Source organism: Mustela erminea, chromosome 15 (assembly GCF_009829155.1).
Source record: "Mustela erminea isolate mMusErm1 chromosome 15, mMusErm1.Pri, whole genome shotgun sequence".
Taxonomy (NCBI): Eukaryota; Metazoa; Chordata; class Mammalia; order Carnivora; family Mustelidae; genus Mustela; species Mustela erminea.
Genome location: NC_045628.1, coordinates 56,044,030 through 56,058,425, shown reverse-complemented (window position 1 = coordinate 56,058,425; position 14,396 = coordinate 56,044,030). Strand labels below are relative to the sequence as shown.

The following is a 14,396-nucleotide window of genomic DNA, read 5'->3' as shown; positions in this document are numbered from 1 at the left end:
AGCAGACTTTTAAGAGTCCTGATTTTGTGCCCCATTGCTCCGCCGCTTGCCGGGAGCTGGCCCCTCCCCCAATGGTCTATCTTCTCCTCACTTTGGATTCACTTCTCCGCAGGTCCTACCTTTCAGAAAGTGATCGATTTTCTGTTTCTAGAATTGTTGCTCTTCTTCTCTTCAATTTCCTGTTGGATTTGTAGGTGTTCTCAATGGTTAGATAAGCTATCTAGCTGATCTCCTGCTACCTGATGTCGTCTCAGCCTGCTACTTCCCCGCAATCTTGACTCTTCCCCTGTTTCTTGTCTTTTTGATTCGAGCCTTTCTGACAGGTGTGAGATGATACCTCATTGTCGTTTTGATTTGCACTTCCCTGATGATGAGTGATGTTGAGCATCTTTTCATGTGTCTGTTGGCCATCTGGATGTCTTCTTTGGGGAAATGTCTATTCAGGTCCTCAACTAGGCTTCAGTAAAAAATAAATTTGAAAAAATTTTAAAAAGAGGGAAAAAAAAGAAAGAAAGGGGAAAAAAACCACAAGGACCCTGGGCAGCTGACCTCTCTTCCCTTTATCATTTCATTATAGGCCCCAAAACTGAGATGGCCTTTCAGCACAGCTTGTCAGCATGTTAAAATGCCAAATGAGAAAGTCTCTGGCACAGAGTGTATGGGCCAGAATTTCTCTCCACAAGCCTAGTTTATTCTCTGTCGTGACCCATTCGTGCCAGATGGAAGTACCGCTAATTTATCCGTTCGCTGACTTCCATACACAGACAACATCCTCTCTCACCAACCACTTGTGTCACATTTTCCACTGACATTTTAGGCAGCATCCAAATCCTGGCTTAGGCAATCAGGTATTTCGGATGCCCCAAGTTTCAGACTCAAGTTCTTTTCAGGGTTAGTGATGAGTCACTGTGACTCATTTCACTGTTCCTAGAGACATCTGGGGAGCCAGGTCACAGACCAACAGCTGAAGAGGCAAACATTTAAGAAAAGAATGGAGGGAAGGGTGACTGAGAAGAGAGGGAAGGAAGAGTAGAATTACTTCAGACCTGAAGCAACATCTATTCCTTATCCATCAATCCTTTTTTTTACCCAACAGATTTTTTAATTGAGTGCCTACTATTTGCTAAAGTGTTAAATCCTGAAGACCTGGTAGTGTATCAGTCAGGGTCCCAGCAGAAAGGAGGTAGCACACTTGGAGGTTAATGAAGGAGCTACTTGCAAAAGGGTAGGTAGAGCTAAAGGAAGGAACAGAAGACGAGGATGCCCCCAGGATCGCAGTAAGAGGAAGCTGTTACCACTGCTAAGTCTGGGGAGGAAAGGGGAGGCAACCTGTTAAAGGAATCAGGCCAGGAATGCGGTTTCTGGATAGCACTGCTGGTCTTTGATAGATGAAAACAGTGGCTGCTGGATTTGGGTCCAGCCCTGAGGAATCTGGGATATTAAATACCCTGAATATCGGCAAACCCAAATGGAAGTGAGAAGATTAGAGTCCGAAGATGTAGTTCTTAAGAGTTCTAAGAATAGGGTATTGGGCAGGGTGGAAAATGGATCTGGTTGGGAGTGGGGCAGGGCAAGCAGAGACCAGCCAGCCTAAAGTGGTGAACAAGACCAAAATGCTGCAATAGGAACAAGGTCATAGGTCATATAGGTCAAGAGCTATATACAGGAACCTGGGTCTAAGCCTACCAACAGGTGAAGTCAAGGGCTTTTTGGTTGTAACAAGAAAGTCTCTATTTGCTGAAGTGCTCATTGCAGTAGGGCCTGCAACTTAACTTCTGAGGATCCAAGGATACCAGGTCAACTGAGCTGTTCTGGGTTGTGGGTCCTCCCTGGGCGGAGCCTGCCAGCATCTGCCTCTGCCCTTTGATGTTGGCTCTGACTGATGGATTAAGCATCAATGGCCTTCCCTGAACAAGTTCTCTATAACCACCATCCCCTCAACAGACAAACAAGACAATAGAGGGAAATTCTTTTCATGAGTAAGAAAGCAACTGCTTTCAAGCCTGCATGGTGAATTACTATAGACAATGGAAAGCTAATTTCCAAACATACTCATTTATTCATTAAAGCAGATTCCCCAAAGGATTCTCTCCCAAGCAGTACTTTGTTGGCATATTTCGTATTCTACGTACACTTGAAAGTCCTAAAATCACAACTTTAAAGTCAGCCTGTAAATCCTAGTTTTCTTCCATTTCTTCCCGATATTCCCTACAATCAGTCTGATGTGCTGAGATCTCCATGAATATCTCTATGAGAAAAACAAGCATGTGGAGTCCAGATACTAGAGGAGAGAGGTTGAGACTTATGAAGTGTTAGTTTCTTCTTGTAATCATGAGGGTCTCCTTTGGGAAATGTAGATGGTGAGAAAAGTCAGAGGACAGGAGGTTTGGAAGGTTGAATCTTTTCCTGTTTAATGAAAAGGAAAGCAGGATGATAGAGCATTGGCTTTGGAGTTAGACATGGGTTTGAATCTCACCTCCATCACTCACCCCAGCCAAGTATCGAACAATCCTTTGTCTCTATTTGCTTATTTCTAAAATGGGGATAGTACTGAACCTCTTGTAGGGATTAAATATGATGAGGAATGTAAAGTACCTAATACAAAGTCTGGTGCCCCAAACTGTTTCCTTCTAGGGTATAGGATCCTGGCAGAGCACTAGAAATATGGAGGGGTTTTGGGGTGGGAAAGATGACTGAGGGCAGGGGCTGTTCATGTCCTGGGGGTTCTGTAGCAAAATATCACGAACTGGGTGAATTAACCAACATAAACTTATTGTCTCATGATTCCAGAGTCTGGAAGTCTGAAATCAAGGTGTGTGTAGGGTTGGTTCTTTCTGAGAGCCACGATGGAGCATCCAGTTCCAGTGTTGTGGGAGCTGGTAGAGAGACCCATTGCCTGTCATGGTGTTGGGCTTGAAATCTCCATTGGTCAGAGGCTGGCGGTTGGGAAAAAGAGTTGGTGAGGAAGCAGAAAAAGGAAAGAGGAAATAGAAACCTTTGAAGAAAAACTGAAACCCTCAAAAACAAATTGACCCCCACTGTCTTTCACCACCTCCAGCATCCATGACATAGGTGGCCTGCAAAGGAATGGGTGCCTTTGTCTCAGAGCTATACATAGATCTAGCCCTGTGCTTGGAGGAGCTGAAAGATGGGAGCTGGTGGGAGCTGGGGAAACTGCAGGCCAACAGCCAGATGACCCCCAGTGACACGTGTTGAGCTGCCATCATCTGGGCCTACTCTGACCTTCAGAGCATAGAAAATGGCTTCTCCTCAGTCCCTGCCTCCCAAAGATTATGCAGACTTCTTTTGTTGGCAACCCCCACCTTGAATCCTTTGGGGGAAGGGAATCAAGGAAATATGGTTCCAGATTAGCTATGTTAACTCAGCACAAACCCATCACAGGGTTGTGTAGGCAATGGCAACATAGAGGAGTCTGATGGAGGCATCTATTTGACAAAATGGGTATTTTGAGGAAGATCAGCTTTATATTATAGATGATGGGCTGGAGGAAGAAGAAACTAGAAATAGTGTAGCTAAAAGTTGATTATAGTAGTCTGGACATGGGGTTACAGAGGCCAGAGAAAGAGCTGCGGGGGGGAAAAAGTGTAAATTAGGTGCGAGATTTAGAAATATTCTAAAGGAAGAATTGAGTGAGCTTGCTGAGCAGGTGAATTGAAGAGGGAGGGCATGAATTCTTTTGAGGTATTGAGCCTGGGTGGTGAGGAGGGTTGTGGTCTTTGAAAGGAAATGATTCGTTCAAAAGCTGTTCTATTCTAATAGACTGGTTTAAAAGTTTTGGACATTTGAACAGTTTAAAACTGCAGGATGGCAAAGAAGTGAATGATTCCCATAGAGTGCTGATAAAGTTGGGGGAGGGGCAGGAAATTCTACTGAGTTGTTAGTAAATTTGGTTGCCAAGGATTCTTGTCTGGTGGAAGGTGATTGAGCCCAGAGGTCCTCTGCAGAAGGCTGGCTCTTCCTCCCCATTTTACACTCGACCCCAAGGTAGAGGAAGGAAGAAATATTTATGGCAGGTGTTTTTTTTTCTTTCTTAACCTTAGAATACAAGTTCTTAATCTGGGTTTCTTAAACTCCTTTGCCCTTCAGGGAGCTTGTAAAGTTGGTAAAGTTTTTCACAAAAATTTTGGTGTTTTGTGAAGACATGGATTTTTCTGGGAGAAGAGTTACAGCTTTCATCAGATTTTCAGTGAGATTTGGCTTCCAAACAGGTAAAGAATCTTTTGCACAGAGAGAGATCACTGAGCATAGTTATTGGCTCAATTCACACTCAGCTTCATTATTTTATTTTATTTATTTTATTTTACTTTAGTTTTTACTTTACTTTTATTTTATTTTAGAGAGAGTATGTGTGAGTGAGAGAGCATGAGCAGGGGAGAGGGGTGAGGGGGCAGAGGGTGAAGCGGACTCCCTGCTCAGCAGGGAGCCAGATGTGGGACTTGATCCCAGAACCTGATATCATGACCTGAACTGAAAGCAGATGCTTAACCGATTGCCTCCCAGGCACCTCCACACTTAGCTTCATTCTATGTCCCGTGTTGCTCCCAGGCCTGGGAACTGTGGGCACATGGAGAGAGGAGCCAGAAAATTACGAGAAGTAGGGAGAAACAGATTCCAGACAGAGCAAGGAGCCAGCTTATGGCTGTTTCCTCTTTTTCCTCTCCTGCTAAGTGAAAACAGTATGCAAGGGATTGAGACGGAGGCCTCTTGTTTTCACAATGGTTGTTCTTTGCACACCAGGTGCATAACCAATGTGCACTAAGTATTTTTCAGTAAGCTAATTGATTAAGGGACTGTTTCCAAAATTTCTGCTTGGGACTCCAACATTAAGGCCATCAACAAGCTAGCAAGCTGCCCTTTCTCAGATGTTGCTTCCTGTTTCTGATTGTAATTCCCCATGCCAAGCTTGCTAATTGGCTCATTTGCCTTGGGTCCACTGTATCCTAAGCTTTGTCCACTCACGTAAATAGCAGATTAGTTCCAATAGGACTGTGGTGCACAATGCCTACTTTTTGGCTTCCCAGCATCTGAATCCACATCCTAGTTGTGGGGAGGCCCCCAATGTGGCAGCAGAGATGGAAAGCAGGCGCCCACTTCCCACAAAGGAAGCCAGAATAGAAAGCTAATGTGTTCTATCCCATCCCTCTGGAATCAGAATGAAAGCATAGAGTTTGCTTGAACCTGCGGGACCCTCCCACCAGGGACTTCAACCTTGAATGAGTGACAGAGAGATAGATGAGTGATGAGATCCAGTTCATAGCCATGGCAGTGGTCATTTAGCAAAGTCAGTTATGTGGTGTCCTGTGTTGGGGACTGTGTATGATTTGGTGGTGGCAAGCTCGTTTCTACAAGCTTGAATGCCTCTACCAGCCCTCCCATCATGTGGACAATGACCTGAATATCGCTCCAACAGATAACATTTTTGCATGAGTTAACCAGATTTGATTTCTGTTGGTTGTGATTAGGAACTCTGAGTGATAATAGGAAAAGAAGAAAGACAGTCTCTCTAGCCCTTTAAATCACCTTTACCGTGCAGCATGAGTTGAAATAAAGGCTACAGCCCTTGAATGACTCCTGTGATGGTTAATTTTATGTGTCAACTTGATTGCTAGCAGTACCATTCTAGGACAAGATAGTAAATAATTATTATTTGGTCAGATGATTAAACCTTATGGCAAGTTACATTCTCAAAACAGGAAGTCTCTCTATTACTATTTGGGCTTGTAAAGTGATCGAGAAAGAAACTACACTGTCAGAAAGAAAGCATAAGGGATCAGGAATTGGGAAAGCAGGATTCCAGCACTAGTCTGCTTTTCAATCATTTATTTTGTGCCAGTAGCCAATTTCCATTTTTGGTAACTTCCCACTTCTAGAATGAGAGTACCCATTCTAGATGTCACCATGTTACTTTTATCAGAGGTAATGATAATATATGGAAATTTGGAAGTGATTTTACTTATGATTGTGCTTGAGAAGTAAAAATTTTAAACCAAACAGTACTATTGACCAGCGACATTTCCAGACAGTTATGAAAACCTAGCTCTTATCTAGCACGCAACGGGGAATTCAAAATCGTTTTCTGCAAAGGTTCTGGTCTGTTTTTGGATCCTCTACAGAAAACAGTCAAGTCCTCAGAGAGACCGCATATTCACTTGAACTTTAGCTATGAGAGGTTCATTGTGTCTCTATGTCCCCTTCTCTGGGAGAATACGAAAGGAAGAAATTTGGCCTACTATATAATTTTTTTTTTTTAATTAGCATGGACTTGGAGTCAGGGAATCCTGGGGTCAAAATCCAATTCCCACCATCTAATTGGTTGTATGATGTTGAGTGGGTTATTATTTAATTTCTGAGTCCCCATCTCTTCATATATAATAGAAAAAAAAATACCTTCCTTAGAGACAGGAGGGAGGATTGGCTGAAGTCACATTTATAGACATCTGATGGGTTACCTCACATATTCTGGTGCACAGTGTCTTTTGGTTCCCTTTCCCTTCCCTGTATGAAGAATTTTTAGGGACACTTGGGTGGCTCAGTTGGTTGTACATCTGCCTTCAGCTCAGGACATGATCCCGCAGTCCCGGGATGGAGCCCCAGGTCGGGCTTCCTGCTCAGTGGAGAGTCTGCATCTCCTCCTCCCTCTGCCCTACCCTCTGCTCATGTGCTCATGTGCTCTCTCAAATAAATCTTAAAAAAAAAAAAAGAATTTTTAAACAATGCCCAAGACTCAAGCTAGGATAAGAGAAGGGTCAATGAGTAGAATTAGGTGCAATATATGAATCTGTATCTTAAGAAAAATGTGATCTCAAGTAAAGGCCTAATCATAGTAACATTAGCTCGTATTGACTAAGAAAGAATAAAAGTTGGATCACATCCTATATTTCCAGAAATTCCAGAAGTTTCCAAAAACAAAGGGGGAGAAAGCTAACTGTTGATTACCGAGACCTAAAAGTTGGGAGCTACATATTTTTTTCAGTTTGTCCACTCTAGGTCTCACTGAGTAACCAGACAAATGCTTCATTTTACTTAAGTTAGCTTCCCAAATGGGGAAATGAGGGATTTATTTTATTTTGCTGGGCAGTCAATGCCATGTACTCGGAGAGTCTTGGATGAGAGATGGAGTCCATCTGAAATACTGTTGTTGACAAAAGTAAATCAAACATCACAACCTCCAGGGCTCTATTCATCACTTCTCCTCAGAAAAGCTGTGTAGGGCATTTCTGGTGAAATATAACACGTAACCCAATGCAAATTTCTTGCAAATTATTTTCATAGGCTAAAAATATTATTTCACTGGGACTGTCACTCTTACTTTAACATTTTACTTGGAAGACAGCCCTCAAACCTGCTGACCAAAAAATTTCTATTGCTCTTTTGGGGTAGTTAAAAACTAGAAACAGAAATAAAGACCAAAAAAAAAAAAAAAATCCAAAAAACAAAAACCAAAACAAAACAAACAAGCAAACAAATGAACAAAAAAAGAAATGAAGCCCCAAAAAATGACTCAGGGAGAAAAAAACTACTGACAGCCCTCCCAAATCTTACTTGAACTGCAGAGATTACCAGGAATGTTTGGGTTTGATGGCATTTGTGGGATGTCAGCTAAAACAACATGGTTCTCTTTGCTGGAAATAGTGACTTCAAACATATCACTTCAGACTCTTCTCAGCAAAAAGCACAGAAAACGAAAAAGGAAGCTAGAGCTCTGTCTCTGTACTAGCCTCTACCTCCCACCCCACCCCAGCAGAGTCGTGAAAGCCAAGAAGGGCCACACTGAAAGTGTCCACACCCACACTCCCTAGAGGCTGCCGCACCTCCCCAAACCCCAGGCATTTCAGAGCCATAGAATGCTTGGCAGAGTGCCCCTCAGAGAAATGTTGGCTCACCAAGTCAGCGTCACGCTTCCCCAACCGCGGAGTCCACCATGAGGCAGGTGGGAGATGAACCCGTGCTGGCACTGATCATGAAGACCCGGCCAACAAGCAGGAAGACAAGCATGGAGAAGCTGATGGTGAGGCAACAGAGAGAAGCTGTTAGAGCAGCCCTGACTCATACTGGGTCTCGTCAATAAAGGTAATATCAACAGAGCCCGTTTATCTTAAATTTAATGCATTTTTCCCACTGGGAAGTGAGGGAGATAGCGTTAGCGTAGACTGACATGCTAAAATAAAGCTTAGTGTGCTTGGGGGCCCCCTGGGGTGGCTCCATCAGTTAAATATCTGCCTTTGGACTTTGGCTCAGGTCATGATCTTGAGCCCTGGGTCAGGTTCCTCACTCAGCTGGGGGCTGGGGGAGTCTACTTCAGATTTCTCTCTCTCCCTCAGCCCTACCCCTGGCTTGCATGTGCTCTCTTTCTTTCTCTCTCTCAAATAAATAAATAAATCTTAAAAAGAAAAGAAAATCTTAGCGTGCTTAACAGACCTGAAATTTCCCATTGTAGGCCAAAGCGGGTGGCCAGGAATTTCAGGAGGAAACTGGCTCTAGGCTCTTTCAGACATTCGCTGTTACTTAGTTAACTGTAACCAGATTGTAACTTTCCAAGTCAGTGTCCTTTGTCCAGAGCTGATTGAGTGATAAGACAACTAAAAAGTCACTGGAAAAAGAGTAAATGTGACCTGGGTCCAGAAGTGGAAAGGGAAGAGTGCCTGAAACTTTCCGGCCCAGCACTGCTAGTGATAAAAAGCCCCCAGGGCTGCGTGACCTGCCTTTCCCCGGTGAATTTCACTCCTGGCAGAGATAGGCGGTGCTGGGGAGAACTCACAACCTTCACTTGCCTCTATCATGCTTCTTTCCTTCAGGGCTCACATTTCAAAGCTACCTTATTAAATTCCAGGCCCTGCAAGGTATGCGTTATATGCATCACCTCACTGAATGCATTGTCACAGCTGCCTTGTGAGGTAGGTGTTATAATTAATTTCATTTTTAAAACAAGGAAACAAGGCCTCGAGGGAAGAGGGCCCTCACCTAAAGGGGCCCAGGTAAAGGGACAGAACAGGGACACCATGCCAAATCTGCTTTGTTCTAAAGCCTATGATTTCAATCTCCACACTGTATGGCCTCCCACACATTGCTTCTTCATTCTGAACTGAAAAGAAATCGGATCCAAAGGAAGTGAAAATAGAAGGAAACAGCTGTGAACGTGAAGGTAAAGTGTAGTGTCGTTAGTGGGCTTACGGCAGCAACGGAAGAGGCAGGAGGTCTGTGAAAGATAATGCCTCAGTGATTTTCTGTCATGATCTAAGAGGAATCACTGTTAGGATCTTTCTAACACTCAGCATCAGAGAGCTGCTGGCAACTGCAGAGTGAACTGTGAAAATCAGGGTTAGGACCTCAGATGCTGAGTCGCCACCGCAACCGCTCCCTGCCCGAAGATGTCCCTCCCTGAGACCTATCTCCCTTTCCACCTTCTTCTCCAGTTTGAGGTTAGCCATTTGGGCTGGTACTCTGCTTTGACAGATATCACCCAGACTCTCAATGACTGATGGAGGCATCTTGTAGGCAGATGGCCTGAGTTGCTCAGATCAACCTTTGAGTCTCAACAATGTCATTTAACTAGTTGTGTTTCCTGGGGGTGGTGTCTAAATTTCACTGAATTGATCTCACTACCTATAAATGGTACCAGTAAACACCTGCTTTGCTGGGCTATCATAAGGATCAAGTAATATGATGAATGTAATGTATTTAGTACAGTGCCAGGCACAGAATATACTCTGAAATGGTAACCATTCTTATTATAGAGCGGCTTTTTCCTTTTAGTAACTGTTGGAGTATGTTTTTTTCTCCCCACTGTAGAATTCCCTACTCAAGAGTGGATTATTTGCCATTTGATGAAAGAGCACAGTATCATCTATGGGTTAGTTTTTAGGACTGCTGTTACAAAGGACTATGGATTAAGTGGTCTATAAACAGCAGAAATTTATTTTCCCACAGTCCTGAAGGCCAGAAGTCCAAGGTTAAAGTATTGGTGGGGTAGTAGTTTCTTCTGAGGCCTCCTCCCTTGGCTTGTGGAGAGCCCTCTTCTCCTTGTGTCTTCACATTACCGTCCCTCTTTAATCAAGTCTGAGTCCAAATTTCCTCTTATAAAGACATGGGTTATATTAGATTAGGATCCAACCTAATGACCTCATTTTAACTCAGTTTACCTCTTTGGAGACCCTGTCACCAAATATAATCACATTCTGAAATACTGGGGCTTAGGACTTTAACATACAAATTTCTGTTAATTTAGAACATAAATTAATTGGGGAAGGGTTGGCACAGTTCAGCCCACAAAAATCACACATGAGGTCAAGAAAATACAGGACACAGAGAAGCATGTTTAAAGTACCATGGGGAAGCTATTAACAAAGTCTAAGGAGTAAAAACTGTATAGGACACATAACCTGGTTTCTTCAACAAATAATTGTAATAGCAAGTAAAAAGAAAGGGAGGTGGACCCTAAAGGCCAAAAGAAATTTTGTGCTCAACACCACTCATCATCAGGGAAATACAGATCAAAACCACGATGAATACCACCTCACACCTGTCAGAAGGGCGAAAATTAATGACACCGGAAACAACAGATGTTGGTGAGGATGTGGAGAAATGGGACCCCTCCTACACTGTTGGTGGGAATGCAAACTGGCACAGCCCCTCTGGAAAACAGTATGGAGATTCCTCAGAAAGTTGAAAATAGAGCTACCCCACGACCCAGCAATTACACTACTGGATATTTATCCCAAAGGATACAAAAATGCTAATTTGGAGGGGTACATGCACCTCAGTATTTATAGCAGCATTATCAACAATACGAAATTATGGAAAAAGGCCAAATGTCCATCAACTGATGAAGGGATAAAGAAGATGTGGTGTGTTTACACACACACACACACACACACACAGAAATATTACTTAGCCATAAAAAAGAAGGAGATCTTGCCATTTGTGACAACATGGATGGAGTTAGAAAGTATTATGCTGAGTGAAATAAGTCAGTCAGAGAAAGACAAAGATCATATGATTTCACTTATAGTGGAATTTAAGAAACAAATGAGCAAAGTTAAACAAAAGAGAGAAAGAGAGAAAGAGACAAACCAAGAAATAGACTCTAAACTATAGAGAACAAACTGAGGGTTGCTGGAGGGGAGGTGGGTGGGGGATGGGCTAGATGGATTATGAGTCTTAAGGAGGGCACTTGTGATGATGAGCACTGGGTGTTGTATGTAAGCAATGAATCACTAAATTCTACTTCTGAAACCAATATAACACTATATGTTAATGAATAAGAATTTAAATAAAAGCTTAAAAAAAAACCAACTTGGAGGACTTATCACCAAATGCAAGTTACAGACTGTTTGGATCTTAATTGGAACAAACCAACTTAAAAAAAAAAAATAAAAGCAAAAAGCATTATGAGACAAAGGGATTTAAATATTGTCTAAATCATTAATGGTATTAGGGCATTATTGTTCATTTTTTAGGTGTATTAATAGTGTTCTGGTTTTTTCTTTTATAAGATCCTTATCTTTTAGAGAAATCTGCTGAAATATTTGCAGGCACAGTGATGAGAGCTCTGGGATTTTAGCATCTCAATTGGAGGGAGGGAAGTAGCATGATTATAGTTGAAATAAGGTCGGTCATGAGTAGATAACTGTTGAAGCTGGATAATGGGCCCATTACGATAATAGTCTCACTAATTTGTGGATGCTTGAAACCTCCTATTATAAAAAGGTTAAAATATATAGGAAACATTTTTCCATGCCATTAAATATTTTTCTACCACATAAAGTTTTCAATGTAGCATTCTATTGTATGGACGTATCATAATTCATTTGTACAATTTCCATTGTCAAACTGTGAAGTGATTTCTCTTTTTTGGCCATAAAAGATATGTAAATTACTATACACAACCTCATCCCTTCATTCATTTATTCATTTGTTATTGTTTTATGCACAATTCTGTTTCTTTAAAATAGACGCCTATAAATGAAACTGGTGGGCCACAAGTTAGGCTTGTATTGCAGGGGTTCATTCCAGGATGCCAAAATATTCTCTATCAGTAACAACCCTTTGCTTTCCCCTTTTGCAGCATAGTCCCTGCACGCCCCTCCCATTTCCTCAGTTAGATATGCAGGACATACATGCCAGGCTCTAGAATTTTTCCTACTGGAGGGCAGTTGCAACGCATCTCCTGAGGGTCCTCTAAAAATGTTTCACATTTGCTTGTTTTTTTTTTTTTCCTAAAATATGTTCTGAATGTTATTGATCATGCTTTGGCTTTCATCTAGAAACTTCATCATGAGAATGGCAAATCAAACAACCAACTAAATGACAAGACTCTCTTGTTCTTGCATTAAGATGTTCAGTGCATTAAGAGGATAGGGAAGAATACAGACCCCAAAATGATCATGCTTACATTCAGTACAAAAGGATAAGGTGACTAGACAAGAAACCATTAAACAAGATTAGCAGGCATACACACTGGTATCAGCCTAAAGAGCAATAGGGATCACAAACCCTAGCTAAAGGGGGGGGGGGAGGGGGTAGTGAGAAGCAAAATATCAAAATAATCTCTTCCCCAAGTCAGATGATGACTCAGCCACATGACCCTGCTGGTTCGCTCAGCTGGCTAGCAGTCCCTTAAAGTGACAGATATGAAGCCTTCTTTATACACACTGCTTCCCTAGATGTTTGCTGGTAGTGCAAAGGACCAGAAGGGTGCATCGCTAATAACAGTGTGGTGAGCTGGAACAACCATGAACCTCAGCGTCTTGTAGATCTGAGGTTAAATCTCTGCTCCGCCACCTGTTATTAGCTGTGTGACCTCAGCCAAGCCACTTCCCAACTTCAAAACTCATTTTACTTATTTGTAAATATGGACAGTGAAATCTGCTTCATAAAAGTAGTTGTGATTGTTGAACAAATATTTGTAAATTGCTGAGCACAGTGCCGGGCACTTAGTGGAAATTCTAGAAATGCTGACTATATATGGTGAACTATTTTTTTTTAAAGATTTTATTTATTTATTAGAGAGAGAGAAAGAGAGAGCACAAGCAGGGGGAGGGGGAGAGGGAGAGGGAGAGGGAACTGAGCAGGGAGCCTGATGTGGGGTTCCATTCCAGGACCTGGAGATCATGACCTAAACTGAAGGCAGATGCTTAAACATCTGAGCCAGCTGGGCGCCCCTGTGGTGAACCATTTTAAAATGAGTTTGCCTTCTATGTTTCCATAGCATTTTTCCAAATGGTATTAAAGCTGTTGTACCTTGTTTTATAATTATTTGTTTCCATGACATTATCTCATTCATCTTTCCTTGGGGCCACAAGCTTAGCAAAACTTTCTGCTGACTGAATAAAACTCAAATTCCAATGTCCACAATAGTAAATATCTGGCTATTGCCAAGTGACCTAGATATTACAAGTGAGCTTAAAAAGTTCATTCATGTCCGTCTATTCAGCATCTAATTAATCAAGAAATGTTGGTTGGTTTATCTATTTGGGAGGCAATATCCAAAAGTGGTGAAATGTATGGTCTTTGGGACCAGACAGACTATGGTTTCAGTCTTGGCTTTGCCCTTTCCCAGCTGTGTTATTTGGGGCAAGTTTCATAACCTTCCTAAGTTTCAGCATTTTTCTCATCTAACAAGTAGGGCTAAGAATAGTGCTTGCCACATTTGGTTATTGAAAAGATTGAACAGGATAAATGCAGCAAAGCATTTATGATATAGGATACTGGCATAAAGTGCTCCGTGAATGCATCGTAGTGTTATTTTGAAAATACATTTATCGAAATGTTACTATGGGAAGGAAATGAGGTAGGTGTGAGAAATTTAAAAAAAAAATTATGATCGGGATGCCTGGGTAGCTTAATCCATTAAGCGTCTGCCTTCGGCTCAGGTCATGATCTCAGGGTCCTGGGATTGAGCCCTGCTTCTGGCTCCTGACTCAGTGGGGAGCCTGCTTCTCCCTCTCCCTCCACCCCTCTCCCCTGCTTGTGCTCTTACTCTCTCACTCTCTCAAATAAATAAAATCTTAAAAAAAAAAAAATATATATATATATATATAAGTATATATATAAAACTTGAGTCTCATCCTCAAGAAGATTGTAGGCTTCTTTGGAAGATAAAACAAACATGGGCAAACAGATAATAATACAAGTCAGTCTATGGTTAAGTGCTTATTAAGTGGAACAGACAGAAATTCTTGAGTCCTGGGACGTGGATCAGTGAAGTGAATTTTTACCCTCTTCTGCCCACTCTCTCCTCTGTCCCCCTTCTTGATGACAGCCATTGACGGTTGACTAGTCTTTCCTCCTCTTCCTTTGAATTTTTAGGATACGAAAGCAAACATTTAGATCAGTCGTCACAAACTAAAATGCCTTCATGGACCAAGTAACGGTTG

The 14,396-nt window shown here is 42.1% G+C and overlaps 1 long non-coding RNA gene across 1 annotated transcript in view; it reads left to right on the top strand.

Annotated features, from left to right (window-relative positions):
• LOC116574352 overlaps window positions 1-14,396 on the top strand; it is a 38,650-nt gene that overhangs the window by 410 nt on the left and 23,844 nt on the right. The gene's annotated exons all lie outside the window — the stretch shown is intronic.